This window comes from Solanum pennellii, chromosome 1 (assembly GCF_001406875.1).
Source record: "Solanum pennellii chromosome 1, SPENNV200".
Classification (NCBI taxonomy): Eukaryota; Viridiplantae; Streptophyta; class Magnoliopsida; order Solanales; family Solanaceae; genus Solanum; species Solanum pennellii.
This window is the reverse complement of record NC_028637.1, coordinates 65,557,513-65,577,747: the sequence shown is the minus strand read 5'-3', so window position 1 is coordinate 65,577,747 and position 20,235 is coordinate 65,557,513. Positions and strand designations below refer to the sequence as shown.

At 36.5% G+C, this 20,235-nt stretch overlaps 1 pseudogene; it reads left to right on the top strand.

The window, feature by feature from the left end:
- Positions 1-12,875, top strand: part of LOC114075303 — a 42,778-nt pseudogene extending 29,903 nt beyond the window's left edge.
- The last annotated feature ends 7,360 nt before the right edge of the window (positions 12,876-20,235 follow it).

Sequence of the window (20,235 nt, the reverse complement as noted above, 5' to 3'; positions counted from 1 at the left end):
TTTTTGAGTTAATAACTTGTAAATAAGGCATGAAACAATTTGTAATAATTGATTTAATGAGTTTTAAGGCAAACTCCATAAGATAATAAAGATTTACGGAAACTAGTCTTTTCTGTGCTAGTGTGTCCTAGTGTGTTTGCCTTTTTTTTGAAATTTTGTTTGGAGTCTAAAATGATGGAAAGGGACCCTAGTATCTAGATGTTCATGTTTATGGTCAAAACGTCAGGTACAACTGCCTATGGACCACCCTAAGGGTCCTTGAGGAGGAGCCAAACGTTTGCGAAGAGGGTGTCAAAACAACCCAATAGGCGCCCATGGTTGACGCCCTATCAAAAGGGAGTGTGGCTCCACGCTTTGTCGTGGGAGATTATCCCCTAATTTGAGGAGCCTCACTCAAAAACAACTTACCAAAACTACACCTCGTCAACCCATTGACAGTCTGTCAATTATAGGTAGTCGATGGGGCCAGCAACAGTGTCCTAGCCACGACCAACGAAAGGGTGAATAGGTAAATTCACCCCACGTTTTAATTAAAGTATAGACGGTTATTTTTAGTTCTTCTTGGGTGTTTAAGTTATTTAAAAAACTAAAACCTAGAATTGTACATCATTCTTCAAAATCAAAACCCCAAGTTCAAAGAAGTTCTCTCAAAACCTTTATGGAAGCTTAGAGTCAAACTGGAGCTAGGATTAAAGATTTCCTTTGAATTCTTCTACAATTTCGTGGGCTTCTTAATGCTAAGGTATGTTAATCCTTTATTTAGAGTTAGATTTCCCTCTAGAGTCAATCCTCAAATGGTTTTCAAGTTCCAAATGATGATCAAAGACCCAATTCTTCCTCAAATTCATGGGTTCAAACATTGAATGGTTTCAAAAGAATTGATATGATTATATTATGGTTTAATAGATGATTTCAAGGGTAAAAACTCCATGAACCCATGATCCATCAAATTTCTTGATTTTGGCTTATAAAAAGAGTTTCATGAAAGTGATTGGATGTTGTAAGAATTGTGCTTATACTATGTTGTATTGTTGTTATCTATTGATACCCATGCCTAATTTAGATGAATTGATTGAGAATTGAGAAAGGATGATAATGCCTTGGATGAAGGGTAAGTTGACCTAAATTGTTCTACTTCTTAATGAATTTCTCTTGTCTGGTACGTTCCACGTATGGTGGCGGTGTTTAGCTAATGTGTATGAATATGTATGTGTACTGTGGTTATCGACTTTATGAAATTGAATGTTAAATAAATTAATGTCATGATGTTTATGTATAGATATGTATTATGAAGTTATTTATGTGATTTTTTGGGATATTATGATTATTGGAGTACAATTTGAATGAGAAGTATTGCTGTGTTTAGACTATGATGAATGTAGTATGATAATGTTTAGGAACAATGTCATGAATGATGGTGGTTATGTGAAAGTCTTTATCACATATACACATATGAATGAATGAATCTAATGAAAATGTAATGAATGTCGGTCTATAGAAAAGTTTTCTCAATAGAATTCTAATGAATGAATGGGGGCCTTTGGGGTGGACACTATCTGTGAGTAGAGGTTAGTGTCTAGTAACAACCCGAATATTCCTAATACATTTTGAATGAACGAATGCTAAGTTAGGATGAGTATTATTTGAGTGAGTATAGGTAGAGTACTTAGTAGCAATCCCTTACCTGTAGCCAATGAAAGTATTGAAAGTCTAAAATTTTGTGGGGATTAATGCTTAGAACCGAGAGGATATGAAAGGGGTGGATACTCTCCGTAAGTAAAGGTGTAGTATCCAAAAGCAACCTCTTTAAATGGGTACTCTACATGATTTAAGGTGTAGTACCTAGAATCAATCTCCTTATCGCTTAACTATGCGCCCGTATAGGACTAGCTAGTGTTATTCCATGTAAAGGCTAAAAGAGTAACCCTATCTTAGGAAAATGGGAACCCCTCATATTGTAGGGATTAATACCAAGATTTCATGTTAATATCTCATAGTCTATACCATAAAAGAATGTAATTACTAGGTTTTTCTAAGAAAATACTACTTAGGACAGGTGGTAGAATGTAATGTCATCTATGCATTGAACAAGTAGGCATTTAGAGGGAGTCTTGGTGTGTTCTTGTAATATTAATGAATTAACGGTTTTCTATTAGACTTTCATTAAGAATGTTTGTTTAATGTCTAATGTTAATGAAAGTTATGTTACTTGTTGAATGTAATGTGCCTAGTTTAGGGTGGTTCCAAAGGAGCACTAAGTGGGAGTAGTAAAATGGGATGCTACTTTCACATTGCACCAGTGTAACATAGAGTTATCTTAAGAGATGGTCTTTATATGAAGTTATTAAATGATTGAATGTCTTCTCTAGTATCTCTAGTAATGAAAGTTGACTTATTTAGTTGTGATTGAAAGCAAATATCCTTATATTTGGTAGTCTTAAGAAAAATTTAGGTGTTTAGTAGATGTGGTATCTTCATGTCTTACCTAGGTGGGTCTTAGGATAACTTTTGATAGGGGGTTTAAATGGTTAATGAGTTACTTATGGAATATTGTCATATGTTGAGAATTAAAAGAGTATTAATTTTTATGTTGATTATTTACTTGTATGATGTCTTCTACAATTGGTTAATGATGTTTTATCAAAATAGCATGAAAAACATTTTTCAACTAAAATGTCCTTTAAAGCATGATTTTGCATGATTGTCATACTTAGTACTTAATTGTACTAACTCCATATTCTTCTCTAATTCTACAAGTGTAGGTGGCGAAAAGTGAGGATTCTTAGAGTTGAAGCTTGGGAATTGGATTGTTCTCTCAAGACTCTTGGTATGTCCTCATATGTTCGAGGACGTAGATGTTTTGTCTTGTTTTCATTCACTAAAGACATTGTATAAGACTTGTATCTTTCTTTAGATTTAAGGGTCGTGAACCTATGATAATGATATTTGTCTAAGATCGCTTATGATTATACTTAGTTCCTCTTACGTTTTACAAAAGAGTTTCCTTATTGACTTTATTGTGAAAAGTTTTAATTTCGCACTACTTTTTCTACTTATGTGATGAATAAATGTTAATGGCTTTTGTAAGACCTCCGATAGGTCAAGTACGCCATGTTATAACTAGAGGGTGTTCTCGAGTCGTTAAACATCCCTTTGCAATGGAACAGGTTTTGCACCTCAGATTATTTTGGTGGTCAAGTTATTCAGTTGAGAAACCGGTGAAGCTATTATGAAGTTACTCTTGACTTTTTGATCTACCTCAAATGGCTTGCCACCCACTCCCTCTGTCAAACTTAGAGGATTTTCTAAAAACACACAAAACACAAAATAAAAACAAAGACAAAAGTAAAATTAGTAGAAACTACACTACAAAATTAAAAGCTATAAGCAACTACATTTTCAAGAGACACCACTCCCCCGCAGCGGCGCCATTGTGATGCTTCAGTATAGTTTATCATTTATATTTTGTGATCAAGCACTCTAACCTAAAGTTTGAGTGTCTATGAATGAAAGCTAGTAAAGTAACCCAACCAAGGTTTGGGGTCGTGTCCCAAGGCAATGGAAATGAAAGTAGTATCTACTTAGATTATGTTCTAATTAGTGATAGTTCAAGATATTTTTGAATATTAAAATAAAACAAATTTAATTTGCGACACCAAAGTGTCAAATATCAATAAAGGGGGGGGGGGTTTGTCACAATTAGTAAAATAACAAAAATAAAAGAGAAAACAAGTATGAGAGAGATTACTTGGGGTGTGGCCGCAATTGATGTTGACACAAACTAATCAATACATACTTTTGATAGCATATTTCGCAACACAATGGTGACTAGGCTAAGCATTGAAATTAAATTACCTTTCGGGCAACTTACCATATATCAAATGGGTTCTTCTCAGACACCCACTCGTCTAAACTAACAAGTTTGTGCCTTACACACACCCTGACCTTTCGATAGAGGGTGCTTGGATATGGGACTGGGTCTCACTCTCTCAGGTTGAACCTCGTAAACCCACTCCTTAGTTCATCAGCCTAGTGGTTTGGTTTCACAACCTTCCTCTCGGGAAAGTCAACAACACATGATGGTTTTGTATTTTCAACTAAAACCCATAAAATTAAGCCACAAACAATAGGCAAAATCACCATTAAAATACATCTAATCCTATCAACAAGCAAGATCCAACAATAATATAAACACATATTTGTTAAATCACACCCCAAGCAATAATCAAATGTACTTAAAATGATAAAGAAATCAAAAGGGCATAAGAGATTAAACCTTAAGAATGACCAAGGAAGGTAAATGAAGAAGACCTACTTCTGATATTGGAAGAAGAAATTTTTTCTTCAAGCTTCCTTAAAACCCTGTCAAAACATGAGAGAAAACTTAAGAACGAAGTTTCTAAAATAAAAATATTATGTGTCGAATGTTTCACAGTCTAAAATCTCTCCAAAAAACTCTGTATAAATAATAAAAGATTTTAGTATTTTTAAGCTTCAGATTTAGTGTTGGTGGATCCATTCGGCGTCGTTAAATGTGATTTGCCGAGTTATTTGGCGATTTGCGCTTCCTCTGGTTCGTTGTTTGTGTAACACTACGGAATGGCTTGGACTAGGGCTTACAATATTGAAGAATATTTAAAATGATGTTTCCATACCTATATTAAATTAATAAACTCATTTACACAATGTTAGATAAAAAAAGATAAAGAAAAACCTTGACGTGCGGAAACTAGGTAAATTGAACTAGTTGACGTCCCTGTCTTTGGTGAAGGTTTGGGATTGTCAAATGAAGTCCAAAACTAGTAAAAAGAATTTATGTAGGTAATATGTAGTACAAAGAGTCCAAATGTCCGATAACTACACCCCAAGGACCACCTGAAGGGTCCTTGAGGAGGGACCCAACATGGCAGGCAAGTGCCAATGCAGCCTACGAGCAGACAGATTTTGAAGGGCGTCATGCAGGATGCACATCCCACACGAGGCTCACTGCCTCGACCCAAAATTCAGAAAAAAGGAATTGGAATTGTTCCCGTGATGCGCAGCCAATTCCCAGATTCGTTAAAGTCGTATTTTAGGTACTTTAACTTCACAAGAAGACCCATTTAAGTGAAGGGTCTTTTGGATATTATATGGGAAGACTTTAAAATGATTTTAGGTCAGTTTCAGGCCACTTTCACGCACTTCAAATCAGATTAAGAAAATCCCTCTCATCTCTCTCAAGAACTCTCTCTTTTTAAACTCCATTGAAGAACAAGAAAAGCATAAGGAAGAACACGAAGATTTTAAGATTTTCATTCGAAATTCGTGGAATATTCGTCAATGAGGTATGGGTTCTTCACTATTTGGATTCTTTTCCCCAAGAGTTTCTTTCAAAGATACTTTTCAAGAACTCAACTCCTAGGGTTTTTACTCTATAAAACGGCTCTTCTTCCTAACTCAAGATTTATGACTAATGATGCAAAACTATGATTTTCTATGGCTAATTAAGTATGTATTGTTGGGTAATTGATATGTGATGGCTGATTTTCGTGCAAAGAATGTTCCCTCCCTAAATAATTAATTTGATTATGTTATGTCTATTACTTAATGTAATGAAAACGTAGCGATTGGAACTATAGTTGAATGAACTCATAACTGAACCATTTCCCTTAACCCTAACTATGAATTGGTCTTGTGAATGAGTAAAGATTTTGGATTGGTTATTTTATTGAGTATTTTACCATATTATTGGATGATTGTTATAAATTTAATATAAGTTCTTGATGAAGAGTCTTGGAAGCAATTAGGTAAGTCTTCCAAAGTCATGATTTTTCTATTATGTTTATGATAGCCTACAAATGATGTTGCTATGCAATTGAAGTATGTATAATGTTTCTATGTATATTTTGAGCTATAAATATGTTAAATGTGGGATCATGGTAAGGATATGATAATGAGAGTTGATGATATTTATCTTGTATGCCTTACAAACTATGATCAGATATGTTAATCTCACGAATGAAGGTTGTGATGAAAGGAAACTATCACCTAAACCTAAAGAGATTATGATAATGTTTATACAATGAGTTAATCTCCTATGAGCTATGATAAGATTTATGAATAAATTATATCTTAAAGGTTATTCACAAAAGGACATTCCCTTAGCACCGACGGACTATATATGAGGGGTGTCCCTTCCCAAGTATGAAGGTAGGTTCACAATGATTCTCATGAGATAAAAACTTCAATGTAATGTGGAACTATGGTTCTCTTTTATATATCCTAGTTATTGAACAATGTTGTAACCATAGGAATACTAGCTAGTAGATCCACATAGAAAGCTATGTTTATGTTTTATCTACTTTGGCTGGTAGACCACCTTCTTTCGGTGTGGGATTTCATGACACCGGATTCGATCTTATCTCATATGGTCTATGTCGGTTAATGAGGTTATTCCCTCAAGTAAAATGAAAGGCAAGCGAATGGACATTGACTGGGATGACTTGAGGAGTCTACTTAGTAAAGGTAGGGGTATGGGACTCTACGTAGACATTGCACAAGCTAACTCTAAGGGAAGTACTAGGAGATTGTTCTCATGGAATATGAATATTAAATGTATAATGCTTATGATATATGATTTTGCTCTTATATGATGTTGATTATATTAATGAACATGAAATGGTCTATGTTGTTATATGTGATGATGACTACTTATGATGTAAGATGTATGAAGCAAAACATTACTTATGGTCTCCTATCTTGTTTACTTGATTATTTGGGGTTATGGGCTTCACATGATCATTGTACTTGTACGCTTGGGATGGGATCATTGGTAAGTGTCTTGTATGTTACGTTATATGATCTATCAACACGAAATGTTAATATGACTTTATGATGATATTTCTTTGATTATGATCATGATTTATGTTGTTGTGATCATTGTATTGTATATGATCTATTGTATGTGCATTAAAGGCTTTCATGTACAAGTATTAGTAGTTCCTCATGTTCGGGGATGCTATCCTTTCGTTATTCTAGCTTATGAAGACTTTACTAGTTTTAAGAGTACTCTTTATTCCGTTTTATGTTCTTTGAATTTAATTGTAGTAAGGCCTATATGGCGTTTGACATTTTATTAGCTAAGTCCAACTAATATTCTTTAGATGGTTTTAATGTGAGACAAGTTTTAGAATAACATATGTGTGTTAACATGTTGCTACAAGTAAAATCTAAGTAAGCTTATATGTGAGAGGTCTAAGTATACCTAAATATGTACATAAGTATGAAAGTTTTTAATTTTTCCGCAAATTTTAACAGATGACATGTTATGACGAGTGCTAAGGTCTTGTCTGAGTCCTCTGAGATGACAACGACGCCAGTCGCATCTGGGGGTGCTCTCCGGATGTGAAAAACTTGATGTCATAGCATGAGATTAAACAAAATAGGGTCGATGTCTGAGTAAACCTTCATGGTTGTGAATCGCGCAACAATTATCGATGATAGCCTATATGATGATTAGGAAAATACTCTTTTCTTGGTAATCCTATGTCATGCCTCTAGAGTTTTGACACTATGTGTCTTTTATCATTTAATCCCTTTCTTGTCAGATTCTTCCCAAAAAAGCAAAGGGAAGCTAAGGTAGAGGAGTTCATCAACCTTCATAAAGAAGGTATAAGTGTTAAGGAATACTCCTTAAAGTTCATTAAGTTGTCCAAATATACTTCCTTTTTTGTTTCAAATGCTAGGGCTGAAATGAGTCGTTATGTAACTGGCGTGTCCGAGGAGCTTGAGGAAGAATGTCTTGCATCCATGCTTCATGACAATATGGATCTTTCTAGGTTGATGGTTCATGCTCAATAGGTTGAGGAGAGTTTTCAAAGGAAGAGGAATAGGGAAGCTAAGAAGGCAAGATCTTTTGAAAGTGGTTCTTCCAAGAGTAGGCTTGACATTCAAGACAAGCCTAAAGTTCTAGAAGAGGTTTTCACACCAGGTTCCTTCAAAAATCTCCAAGACTAACAATGATAGGGTTAATTACTAAACCTAAAAAGGGTAGAAATGATGATCCACCAACATAAAGACCAACTTGTGGTAAGTGTGGTAAGAAATATGTGTGTGAATGCATTGTTTGAACAAATAGGTTCTATGGTTGTGGAAAAGGTGGGCATATGGTGAAAGATTGTTCTAATGTGAAGATTCAAGTAAAGGGGAATATTAAAGCTCAATCAAGAGGTCCTAGCTCCGAAGATCCAAAAAGGAACCATTTTTATGCACTCAAGCCTAGTGGTGAACAAGAAAATTCTCCCGATGTTGTGACTGGTATGTTACCAGTCTTCTCTGTTAATGTTTATGCTTTGCTTGATCTAGGTGCTACCCTTTATTTTTTTAAACCTTTAGTAGCTAGGAAGTTTGATGTACTTCCCGATGTTTTGATTGAACCCTTTTCAGTTTGTACCCCAATGAGTGACTCAATGGTTGCAAAAAGAGTCTATAGGAAATGTTCCGTAATGCTTCCCAGTAGAGCTGCTGTTGTTGATTTGGTAGAATTTACATGTTTGATTTTGATAGCATCTTGGCTATGGATTGGCTTCATGAATGTTTTGCTTCCATAGATTGTAGAACAAGGGTAGTCAAGTTTCAATTTTGAAACAAACCCATTCTAAGAGTGGAAGGGGGGAAATTATATGCCAAGAGTTTAAATCATTTCTTGTTTGAAGGCTTGTAGGATGACATTGAAGGTTTGTTTCTACCATTTATTGAGGGTTAAGGACCTAGAATATGAAACTCCTTCTATTGAGTCAGTCCCCATAGTAAGGGAATATCTTGAGGTTTTTTCCTAATGACTTCCAGGATTTCCTCTCAAACGGGAAATTTACTTTGGCAATGACTTGTTACGAGACACCAACCCCCTTTCTATTCCTCTATATAGGATGGCTCTAGCTGAATTGAAAGAGTTGAAGCTCCAATTCAAATATTTACAAGATAAGGGTTTTATTTAGCCTAGTATTTCTCCATGGGATGCTCCATTCTTGTTTGTTAAGAAGAATGATGGGTCTCTTAGAATGTTCATATATTATCGCCGACTCAATAAGGTCACAATAAAGAACAAGCATTCTCCCCCTCAGATTGATGATCTATTTTATCAACTCCAATGTGCAAGATACTTTTATAATATTGAATTAAGGTCGGGATATCACCAGCTTAGTGTGAGAGCTGAAGATATGTTCCCCAGACAGCATTGCAAACTAGATATAGTCACTATGAGTTTTTAGTGATGTTCTTTGGGTTAACGAATGCCCCTGCGGACTGTATGGACCTAATGAATAGATTTTTCCGAGATTACCTTGAATCATTTGTTATTGCTTTCATTGATGATATTTGATTTACTCCAAGAATGAAAATGAGAATGACAGTCACTTGAGGTTGGCCTTGCAAGTCCTCAAAGAACACCAACTTTATGCCAAATTTAGTAAGTTTGAATATTGGTTGAGGTCAGTTCCTTTTCTTTGCCATGTTATATCTAGTGAGGGTGTAGAGGTTAATCCGAAGAATACGAATGCGGTCAGAAATTGACCTTGACTTTTGACTCTCAACGACATAAGAAGTTTCTTGGGTCTAGCCGTGTATTATAGAAGGTTTGTTGATAGATTTTTGTCCATTGTTTCTCCTTTGACAGCCTTGACCCAAAAGAAGGTGAAGTTTGGGTGGTCAGAAGCTTGTGAAAGAGGTTTTTAAGAGTTGAAAGATAAACTTACCTCCACCCTGGTGTTGACCTTACCAGATGGTAATGAAGGATTTGTTGTGTATTATGACACTTCCTGAGTGGGCTTGGGATGTTTTCTCATGGAACCGGGCAAGGTGATCATGCTTCTAGGAAAGTCAATGTTCATGAGAAGAACTATCCGAGTCATGACCTTGAGTTAGCAGCTATTGTGTTTGCCTTAAAAATATGGAGACACTACTTGTATGGTGTGCATGTTGATGTGTTTTCTTGCCATAAAAGTCTTCAGCATGTGTTTACATAAAAGGAGTTGAATCTCCGATAGATAAGATGGTTAGAACTCTTGAAGGATTACGACATGAGTGTCCTTTACCACCCTGCCAAGGACAATATGGTTGCGGATGCTTTGAGTCGTATGACTATGGGTAGTGTCCTTTACCACCCTGCCAAGGACAATTCTTGCCATCTTAGGAATACTAGCTAGTGGATCCACCTAGAAGGTTATTTTTATGTTTGGTTCTACTTTGGCCGATAGACCACCGTCTTTCGGTGTGGGGTTTAATGACACCGGATTCCATATTCAGATCACATAGTCTATGTCAGTTAAGTCGATTGTTCCCTCAAGTAAAATGAAAGGCAAGCAAATGGACATTGACTAGGATGACTTTAGGAGTCTACTTAGTATAGGTAGGGTATGGGACTCTACCTAGACATTGTACAAGTTGACTCTACCGAAAGTACTAGGAAATTGTTCTCATGTAATATTAATATGAACTGTATAATGCTAATGATATATGATGTTGCTCTTATATGATCTTGACTATATTAATGAACATCAAATGGTCTATGTTGTTATATGCGATGATGACTACTTATGATGTAAGATGTATGAAGAAAAGCATTACTTATGGTCTGCTATCTTGTTTACTTGATTAAGTGGGGTTATGGGGCTTCACATGAGCATTGCACTTGTAGGCTTTGGATGGGATCATTGATAAGTGTCTTGTATGTTACGTTATATGATCTAATGAACATGAAATTTTAATATGACTTTATGATGATTTGTCTTTGATTATGATGATGATTTATGTTGTTGTGATTTTTATCTTGTATATGCTCTATTGTATGTTCATTAAAGGCTTTCAAATGAGCAAGCATGCTTTCTAAAGAAATGGTCCTTTTTTTCACGTGCTTAAATATTTATGTGCATATACCCATACTTATTACATGTGACGTACTAACCCCTTACTTTATATAACTACAAATGTAGGGTTCGTCCATTGAAGATGAAGAAGGTCGATTGAAGAAGCTTGGAATTCTTTTCCAAGTATTGGTAGGTCCTCATGTTTGGGGATGCTATCCTTTCGTTTTTCTAGCTTAGGAAGACTTTTGTTGTTTTAGGAGTACCCTTTATTCTGTTTTATCTTCTTTGGATTTAATTGTATCAAGGCCTATATGGAATATTGACATTTTATTGGCTAATTCCAACTCATATTCTTTAGATGGTTTTTATATGAGACAAGTTTTAGAATAACGTATGTGTGTTAACATGTTTGTACAAGTAAATCCTAAGTAAGATTCTATGTGATAGGTCTAGGTATACCTCAATATGGACATAAGTATGAATATTTTATATTTTTCCGCAATTTTTTACAGATGACATGTTATGATGAACTCTAAGGGCTTGTCTGAGTCCTCTAAGGGGACAAAGACGTTGGTCGCCTCTGGGGGTGCTCTCCTGATGTGACAATTTGTGCCATGCCTTTCTGTCCATGCATGTTGTAACATTGGGTGGAATAACACTACTTTGTGGAACTATTCGGCGAAGCGTCGACTACATCGTCTTTTGATCCACTTCCTTTAAGGCTCACTTGCTGTAACAGAAGGCGTAACTCTATTATATGGCGTATCTCCAAGTTTGGTGATGCGCACTTTGCATCTTCAGTTCTTTTCTTCCGGTTTGCTTCAATTTTGCGCCTAAGTGTCGATACTCCTATCATGTCCTAAAATACCTGAAACTTAATAGTTTTTATCATATATCAAGATGATATAGACAATTGAGGAAACAATTTTCATCCAAATTAGGCCACAGATTAGTCCAATTTGAGGACTCACTAAACCCAGTTTGAAATTCAGAAAATATGAGATTTGACCTATTGGTTGGAATCAAGATTTACGAACTTTATAATATTTTTGTGTGATATTTTGTATCAAGGCTAATCACATAGCAATATGGGAATTATTAGTTTTGAAATCTTATTTTGGTCATTTATTTAAATAGATTGATTTGAGTTGGAAGTTAAACAAAATGGAAGACTCATGTTCCAGAATGTATTTTTAATTGATCGAGGCAAGTAAATTTTTAAACCCTTGTTAAGTGTATGAAATTCATGTATTTTCTTATGGTATATGTTTGGGAGTAATGGAAATTGGTGATGGGTTGACTTGTCCACTTGTCCACATTGATTAATTCTAATGATGAAAAGGGGAAATAACAAGGCAGTGTGATTAATTATTGGTGTGTGATATGTGAGAATGGTTTGAAAGTCTTGTTGAATCTTTGTCTTATTGTAAATTGTACATTAATATTAAAATGGTCATCTCCTCATTATTTGTATGAACATGTCATTTGCATTGGTTTTGAGACATGGTTGTGATAAGTATTATGTGATAAGAGGATGTACCATTTTGAGGGACAAATCACACATCACGATAGATACTATATCTCGATGGACGTATTACCCGTAGCGATAGTTACTATTATCTAGGATCGTATCGCACGCCACGATGGATGCAAGGATAAATATGTCCCTTATGTGTCCCGAACTGAGAGACAGCAGGTGTGTATCACTAGGTCAGACATGCATCATTATTCTTGGCATTACATTCCATTACATTGAACATACTTATCATTAGTGGACTTCATATTGTGTTTTGTTAATATTGTGCATGCCTTTCTGTGAAACTTGTGATTGATAAACTATTGAGCTTCTTGTTGAGGATATGTAATGATTAGGAAAATTATCTTTTTCTTTGTTATCCTATGTCGTGCCTCTAGAGTTTTGACACTATGTTTTTTAGCATCTTATCCCTGTTTTGTCAGATTCTTCCTAAGGGAGCAAAGGGAAGCTATGGTAGAGGAGTGCAACCACCTTCGTCAAGGTGGTATGAGTTGTAAGGAATACACCTTAAAGTTCCTTAAGCTGTCCAAATATGCTTCCTCTTTGGTTTCCAATGCTAGGGATGAAATGAGTCGTTATGTAACGGGCCTGTCCAAAGAGCTTGAATAAAAATGTCGTGCAGCCATGCTTCATGACAATATGGATCATTCTAGGTTGAGGAGAGTCGTCTAATGAAAAGGAATAGGAAAGCTATGAAGGCAAGATCTTTTGAAACTCGTTCTTTAAAGAGTATGCTTGATAATCAAGACAAGCCTAAAGTTAAAGAAGAGGTTTTCAAACCACGTTCTTTCAAATATCTCCATTCCTCGCAATAATAGGGTGTCTAATCTTAAACCTCAAAAGGGGAGAAATGTTGATTCACCAAGAGAAAGAACAACTTGTGGTAAGTTTGGTAGAAACATGTGGGTGAATGCCTATTTAGAACAAATAGTTTCTATGGTTGTGGCAGAGGTGGCCATATGGTGAAAGATTGTCCTAATGTGAAGAGTCAAAGAAAGGGGAATAGCCAATCTCAATAAAGCGGTCCTAGCTCTGAAGCTCCAAAAAGGAACCGTTTTTATGCACTCAAGGCTAGGGGTGAATAAGAGAATTCTCCAGATGTTGTGACTGATATGTTACAAGTCTTCTCTGCTAATGTTTGTGCTTTGTTTGATCCAGGTGCTACCCTTTATTTTGTTACACCTTTGGGTATGGATTGACTCCATGAATATTTTGCTTCCATATATTGTAGAACAAGGGTGGTGAAGTTTTAATTTCCAAACGAACCCCTTCTAGAATGGAAGGGGGGAAATTCTATACCATAGGTCAAATCATTTCTTGTTTGAAGGCTTGTAGGATGATAGACAAGGGTTGTTTTTACCTTGTGGTAAGGGTTAAGGACCTAGAATATAAATTCCTTCTATTTATCCAGTCCCGTAGTTAGGGAATATCCAGAGGTTTTTTCCCAATGACCTTCCAAGAATTTCTCCCGAACGGGAAATTGACTTTGGCGTAGATTTGTTATTAGGTATGGATCCCATTTATATTCCTCCATATAAGATGGCGCTGGATGAATTGAAAGAGTTGAAGTTCCAACTCAAATATTTACAATACAAGGGTTTTATTTAGCCTAGTATTTCTCCATGGGGTGTTCCATTCTTGTTTCTTCAGAAGAAGAATGTGTCTCTTAGAATGTGCATTGGTTATCGCCGACTCAATAAGGTCACGATAAAGAACAAGTATCCTCTCCCTCAGATTGATGATCTATTTTTATCAACTCCAAGGTGCAAGCTACTTTTACAAAATGACATTGCAAACTAGATATGGTGACAGGTGAAGATGTTCCTAAAATGGCATTGCAAACTAGATATGGTCAGTATGAGTTTCTAGTGATGTCTTTTGGGTTGACAAATGCCCCGACAACATTTATGGACCTAATGTAGATTTTTTCGAGATTACCTTGACTAATTTGTGATTGTATTCATTGATGATATTTGATGTACTCCAAGAATGAAAATGAGCATGAGAGTCATTTGAGGTTGGCCTTGCAAGTTCTCAAAGAACACCAACTTTATGCCAAATTTAGTAAGTGTTAATTTTGTTTGAGGTCAGGTTCTTTTCTTGGCTATGTTATCTCTTGTGAGGGTGAATAGGTTGATCCGAAGAAGACTCATGCAGTCAGAAATTTGGTCTAGACCTTTGGATCCCACCAACATAAGAAGTTTCTTTGGTCTAAATGGGTATAATAGAGGTTTGTTGATGGATGTTCGTCCATTTCTTCTCCTTTAACAGACTTGACACAAAAGAAGGTGAAGTTTAAGATGTCGGAAGCTTGTGAAAGAGGTTTTTAAGAGTTGAAAGATAAGTTTATCTCTACCCTGGTGTTGACCTTACTGGAGGATAGTGAAGGCTTTGTAGTGTATTGCGACGCTTCCCGAGTGGGCTTTCGATGTGCTCTCATGCAACATGGCAAGGTGAGAGATTATGCTTCTAGGCAACTCAAATTTCATCAGAAGAACTATCCAATTCATGACCTTGAGTTAGCTGTGATTTTTTTGCCTTAAAAATATGGAGACATTACTTGTATGGTCAGCATGTTGATGTGTTTATTGACCATAAAAGTCTTCAATATTTTTTTACACAAAAGGATTTTAATCGCCGATAGGGAAGATGGTTATAACTCTTGAGGGATATGGAAGAAAAGAAGAAAGAACTTGTGAAAGATGTTCATAGGTTGGCTCGTTTAGGTATGCAGTTCGTAGATTCTCCAAATGGTGGTTTTATGGTCCATCATAACTCTGACTAATCATTAGTGGTAGAGGTGAAGTCTAAGCAACACCTTGATCCTCTATTGATGAAGTTGAAGGAATCGGTACTTAGTAAGATCAATGAGTCATTCTCCCAACGGAGGGATGATGTTCTTAGGTACCAAGGGAGATTATGTGTACCGGATGTTGAGTATTTGAAAAATTGAATTCTAGAATTGCCCATGGTTCTTGTTATTCTATACATTCGGGTACCACCTATAACACTTCGAAAAATCCCAGACGTGTCTTAAATCCTAACATAAGCTTCATAAGGTCTAGACACTGTTTTAAGGCCTATTTTAATGTTTATAAGTCATTTAGAAAGTCTAGGAACAAAAACGTCCAAGAACGTCCATGACATTCGGAAACTAGTTCTAGGAGGTACTAGCGTGCCTAAGCCTATTTGAGTAGATTTTAGGAGTCGAAAAATGGTGAGAATTGGTGTAAGGGTGTATAACATGTGTTTAAGTTAATTCATGGTCGAAAAGACTGGGTACGACTCCCCATGGACCAACCAATGGCCCTTGAGCAGGACCCTTGCATGTAGGAGTCAACACTGCCTGGGCAGTGTGCACCGACGAAAGGGAAATCGATGAGGCATGTGTTGATCTATGGGGCATCGATGCACACCATCGAAAAAAACTTAGCAAATTTATTTGAGTCCCTCACCTGCACAGTCTTTGACAAGAAGGACATATGTGCAGCACAGAAGGGCACAGTGACCGTCGACTAAGACACGGACCGTCGATCGGGGTCTCGTCTTTGAGGGTCCATTTTCTGCACGTTTATAAGTTGGTTTTAACTAATTAATTAAAGGGTTTGGTGGTTAGTTGTGGTTTAAGTGAAGACTAATTAATATAATTAACCCCCCATATAAATGCCCCAACCCAATTAGTCTAATTACAACTCTCAAAATAAAACTCTCTTCCTTCTCTCTTCTTTCTCTCTCTATTGGAAGACACCATTGAAGACAAGATAGGGGAGGGATTTGGGGGCTGCAAAGGGACGATTTCACCATCAATTCTTCATCAAACGTTGAGGTATGGGATCTAATTTACTTTTTAGACCACTTTCCTTAAAGGTTTCCTTCAAAGTAAATTCAAAAGTTGGGTTTTCATGTAGGTTCTTCTGAATCTCAAAAATTATGTTATGAATTAGTTTTTTTATATTTTATTTTGGATAACATGAATTGATTAACATGTACTATAACTTAATTATTATATATCTTGATGTTTTTGTGTAGTTTTTAGATGATATGAATTAGGTTGTAATTGGTCCAATTGACTTGGTTATTTTTTAAATATCTATTAGATGATGTTGTTACATTAATCATGAACAAATTAGAGTGATTTGTAGTCTTTCATGCTAGTTCTTGAGAAGATGATCTAGGTTAGGAAGTGAATTGACCTATGTATCTTATCTTAAGATATGATCTAGTATTGAATTGTTATGTAGTGATTGTCCTAGCCTTGTTATCATGTTGATTATTGATTTATGATGTTGTATAACCAAATTGGGGGTTTTTGGTAAGACCTTGATGATGAACTATGAAGAAAACTTTGTAAGTCTTATGATATCCATCCTTTACTTCAGATTGTGGTTAATTATGATTAAGTCATGATGTTATATTGGAGTATGCCTTGTATTAGGATTGATAGGGTGGTATAATGTTGAATTGAAATGTCTTGATTATGATTGTGAGGTAACGGGACTTCATGTCGGTCTCGGCCTCCCATGTGGCATCCTTAACTAGGTGATTCTTCCATAACATATTTACGGAAACCACCTGTTTTTTTCTTAACTTCTTGACTTGCCTATCAAAAATTTAATCCGGAACTTCCTCATAAGAGAGGTTATCCTTGAAACCCAGACCCTCAATCGAAAGAATAGATTTGGGATCACCAAGAAACTTCTTAAGCATAGAAACATGGAAAACTGCATGAAATGAAGCCAATTAACTAGGAAGTTTCAATTCATAGGCTACCTTACCAACTCTTTGCAAGATTTCATAGGACTCAACTTCCCTTTCTTGCCAAACCTAACCATCCCTTTCATTGGTGAAATTTTCGAATACACCTTATTACCTTATTTAAACTCCAAATCCCTTCTCCTATGATCGGCATAAGAATTTTGCCGATATAAGTCATTTGCAACTGGTTCCTTATGACATAAACTTTCATCAAAGTCTTATAAACCAAATCGAGACCAAGAAGCGAAGGCTCTCCCACTTCAAACAATCCAATAGGAGACCTACATCTTCTACCATACAAGGCTTCATAGGGAGCAATGGAAATGGATGAATGAATACTATTATTACAGGCAAACTCCACCAAAGGCAAATGCTTATCCCAATTTCCCTTTAAATCAATAATACAAGCCCTAAGCATATCCTCAAGGGTTTGAATAGTACGTTCCTCTTGACCATTCGTTTGGGGATGAAAAGCGGTACTCAACTTCAACTTAGTACCCTACCCTTTTTGAAATGACCTCCAAAACCAAGATGTAAATTGTGCACCACGATCTGATATGTTGGATAACGGTATACCATGGAGACACACAATCTCATTTATGAAGATTCTAGCATAATCTTCTGCCGAATAAGTAGATTTGATGGGAGTAAAGCGAGCGGATTTGGTCAACCTATCTACAACCACCCATATAGAGTCATATTGTTTTTGAGTCCGAGGTAAACCTACTACGAAATCCATATTGATATCTTCCCACTTCGAAGTAGAAACTTGGATTTCTTGTAGTAAGCCACCCGACTTTTGATGTTCGGCTTTTACTTGTTGGCAATGAGGACACTTAGCACAAACTCCGCTATGTCCTACATACCTTCCCACCAATACACTTCCCTAAGGTCATGGTACATTTTTGTCAAACAAAAATGAATTGAGTAGCGGGACCCATGTGCTTCCTCAAGGATCCGGTTCCTCAACTCATCTCCCTTGGGAACATATAATCTTCCTTGGCACCTTAAAATGCCATTATCTTACGGAGAATGTCTCATTAAGCTTGTCAAGTACCGATTCTTTGAACTCCATCAATGATTAGTCAAGGTGTTATTTTTACTTCACCTCAACTAATAATGATGACTCGGAGTTATTATGTTCCACGAAACTACTATTCGAAGAATCTTCCAACCTAGATAACCTATGTACATCCTTCACTTGGTCTTTCTTGGCTCCATCTATGTGAGATATACTACCCATAGTCATACTACTTAGGGAATCCACAACAACGTTGTCCTTGTCGGGGTGATAGATGATACTCATGTCGTAATCTTTCAACAATTCTAACCACCAATTTTGTCGAAGATAACTCCTTTTGTGTAAAAACATATTGGAGACTCTTATGGTCGGTAAAGACATCAACATGGACACCATACAAGTAATGCCTCCACATTTTCAATTCAAAAACCACGGCTGCTAACTCAAGGTCATGAGTTGGATAGTTTCGCTCAATTACCTTAATTTGCCTAGAAGCATTAGCTATAACCTTCCCATGTTGCATAAGCACACACCCCAAACCCACTCGGGATGCATCACAATACACAACAAAACCCTTTGTACCCTCTGGTAAGGTCAAGAACGGAGTGGAAGTAAGCCTATCGTTCAACATTTGAAAACTTTTCTCACATGTCTCCAACCACTCAAATTTCTTACACTTTTGGGTCAAAGTAGTCAAGGGAGATGCGATGGACACAAAGCGCTATAGAAACCTCCGATAATAACCCGCTAAACCCAAAAAACTACTAATATCGGTTGGAGTCAAAGGTCTAGGCAAATTTTTCACTGCCTCCATTTTCCTTTGATCAACCTCAACTCCCTCACTAGAGATTATATGACTAAGAAATGTCACCGACCTCAAGAAAAACTCACATTTTCTATACTTGGAAAACAATACCCTCAAATGGTTCATTTGATAACCCTTATTTTTTGAATATACCAAGATGTCGTCAATGAAGACAATAACAAATGAATCTAGGTAATTTTGAAATACCCTATTCGTTAGGTCCGTAAACGCCATCGGACCATTTGTGAGACAAAAGGACATTAGTATGAACTCATAATGACCATATCTAGATAGAATACCGTCTTTGGTATATCCTCACCTCTCACCCTAAGTTGGTGATACCCCGACCTCAAGTCAATCTTAGAAAAGTAACTTGCCCCTTGGAGTTGATCAAACAAGTCATCAATCCGAGGGAGAGGACACTTATTATTGATTGTGACATTATTGAGTTGGTGGTAATCAATACACATTCTTAAAGACCAATCTTTTTTATTCAAAAACGATACCGGAGCACCCCATGTAGAAATTCTTGGTGTTATGAAGCCTTTGTCTAGTAAATCTTTGAGTTGCGCCTTCAACTGTTTCAATTCGGCCGGAGCCATCCGATAAGATGGAATTAAAATTGGATTTGTATCCGGTAGCAAATCAATACCAAAATCAATTTCCCGTTCGGTAGGACTACCGGGAAGATCATTAGGAAAGACCTACAGAAATTCACTCACTGTAGGGATCGACTCAATGGGAGGAACTTCTAAGTCTAGATCTTTGACTCTTACAATGTGGTATAGACGACCTTTTGAGATCATTTTGCATGCTTTTAGATGAGAGGTGATATGATCTCTAGGAATAGAGTGTCCCCCCTTTCACTCTACAACGGGTTCATTTGGAAAGTTAAACTTCACCACCCTTGTCCTACAATAAATGGAAGCAAAGCAAGCATGCAACTAATCCATACCCAATATAATATCAAAATCAATCATATCTAGTTCTATTAGTTCAACATAAGAAAAACTCTATTGGGCAACATTATAGGACAATTTCTATACACCCTTTTTGCAACAACCGACTCACCCACCGGGGTAGACACTATAGAAGGTTCATGCAAAAGATCGGGTAAAATATCAAACTTTTTGGATACTAGAGGAGTAACGAAAGATAAAGTAGCCCCGGGATCAAGTAAGGCATATACATCAGTAGAGAAGACTTCCAACATACCGGTCACCACGTCGGGAGAAGTCTCTTGCTCACCCCTAGAGCAGAGAGCATAAAAGCGGTT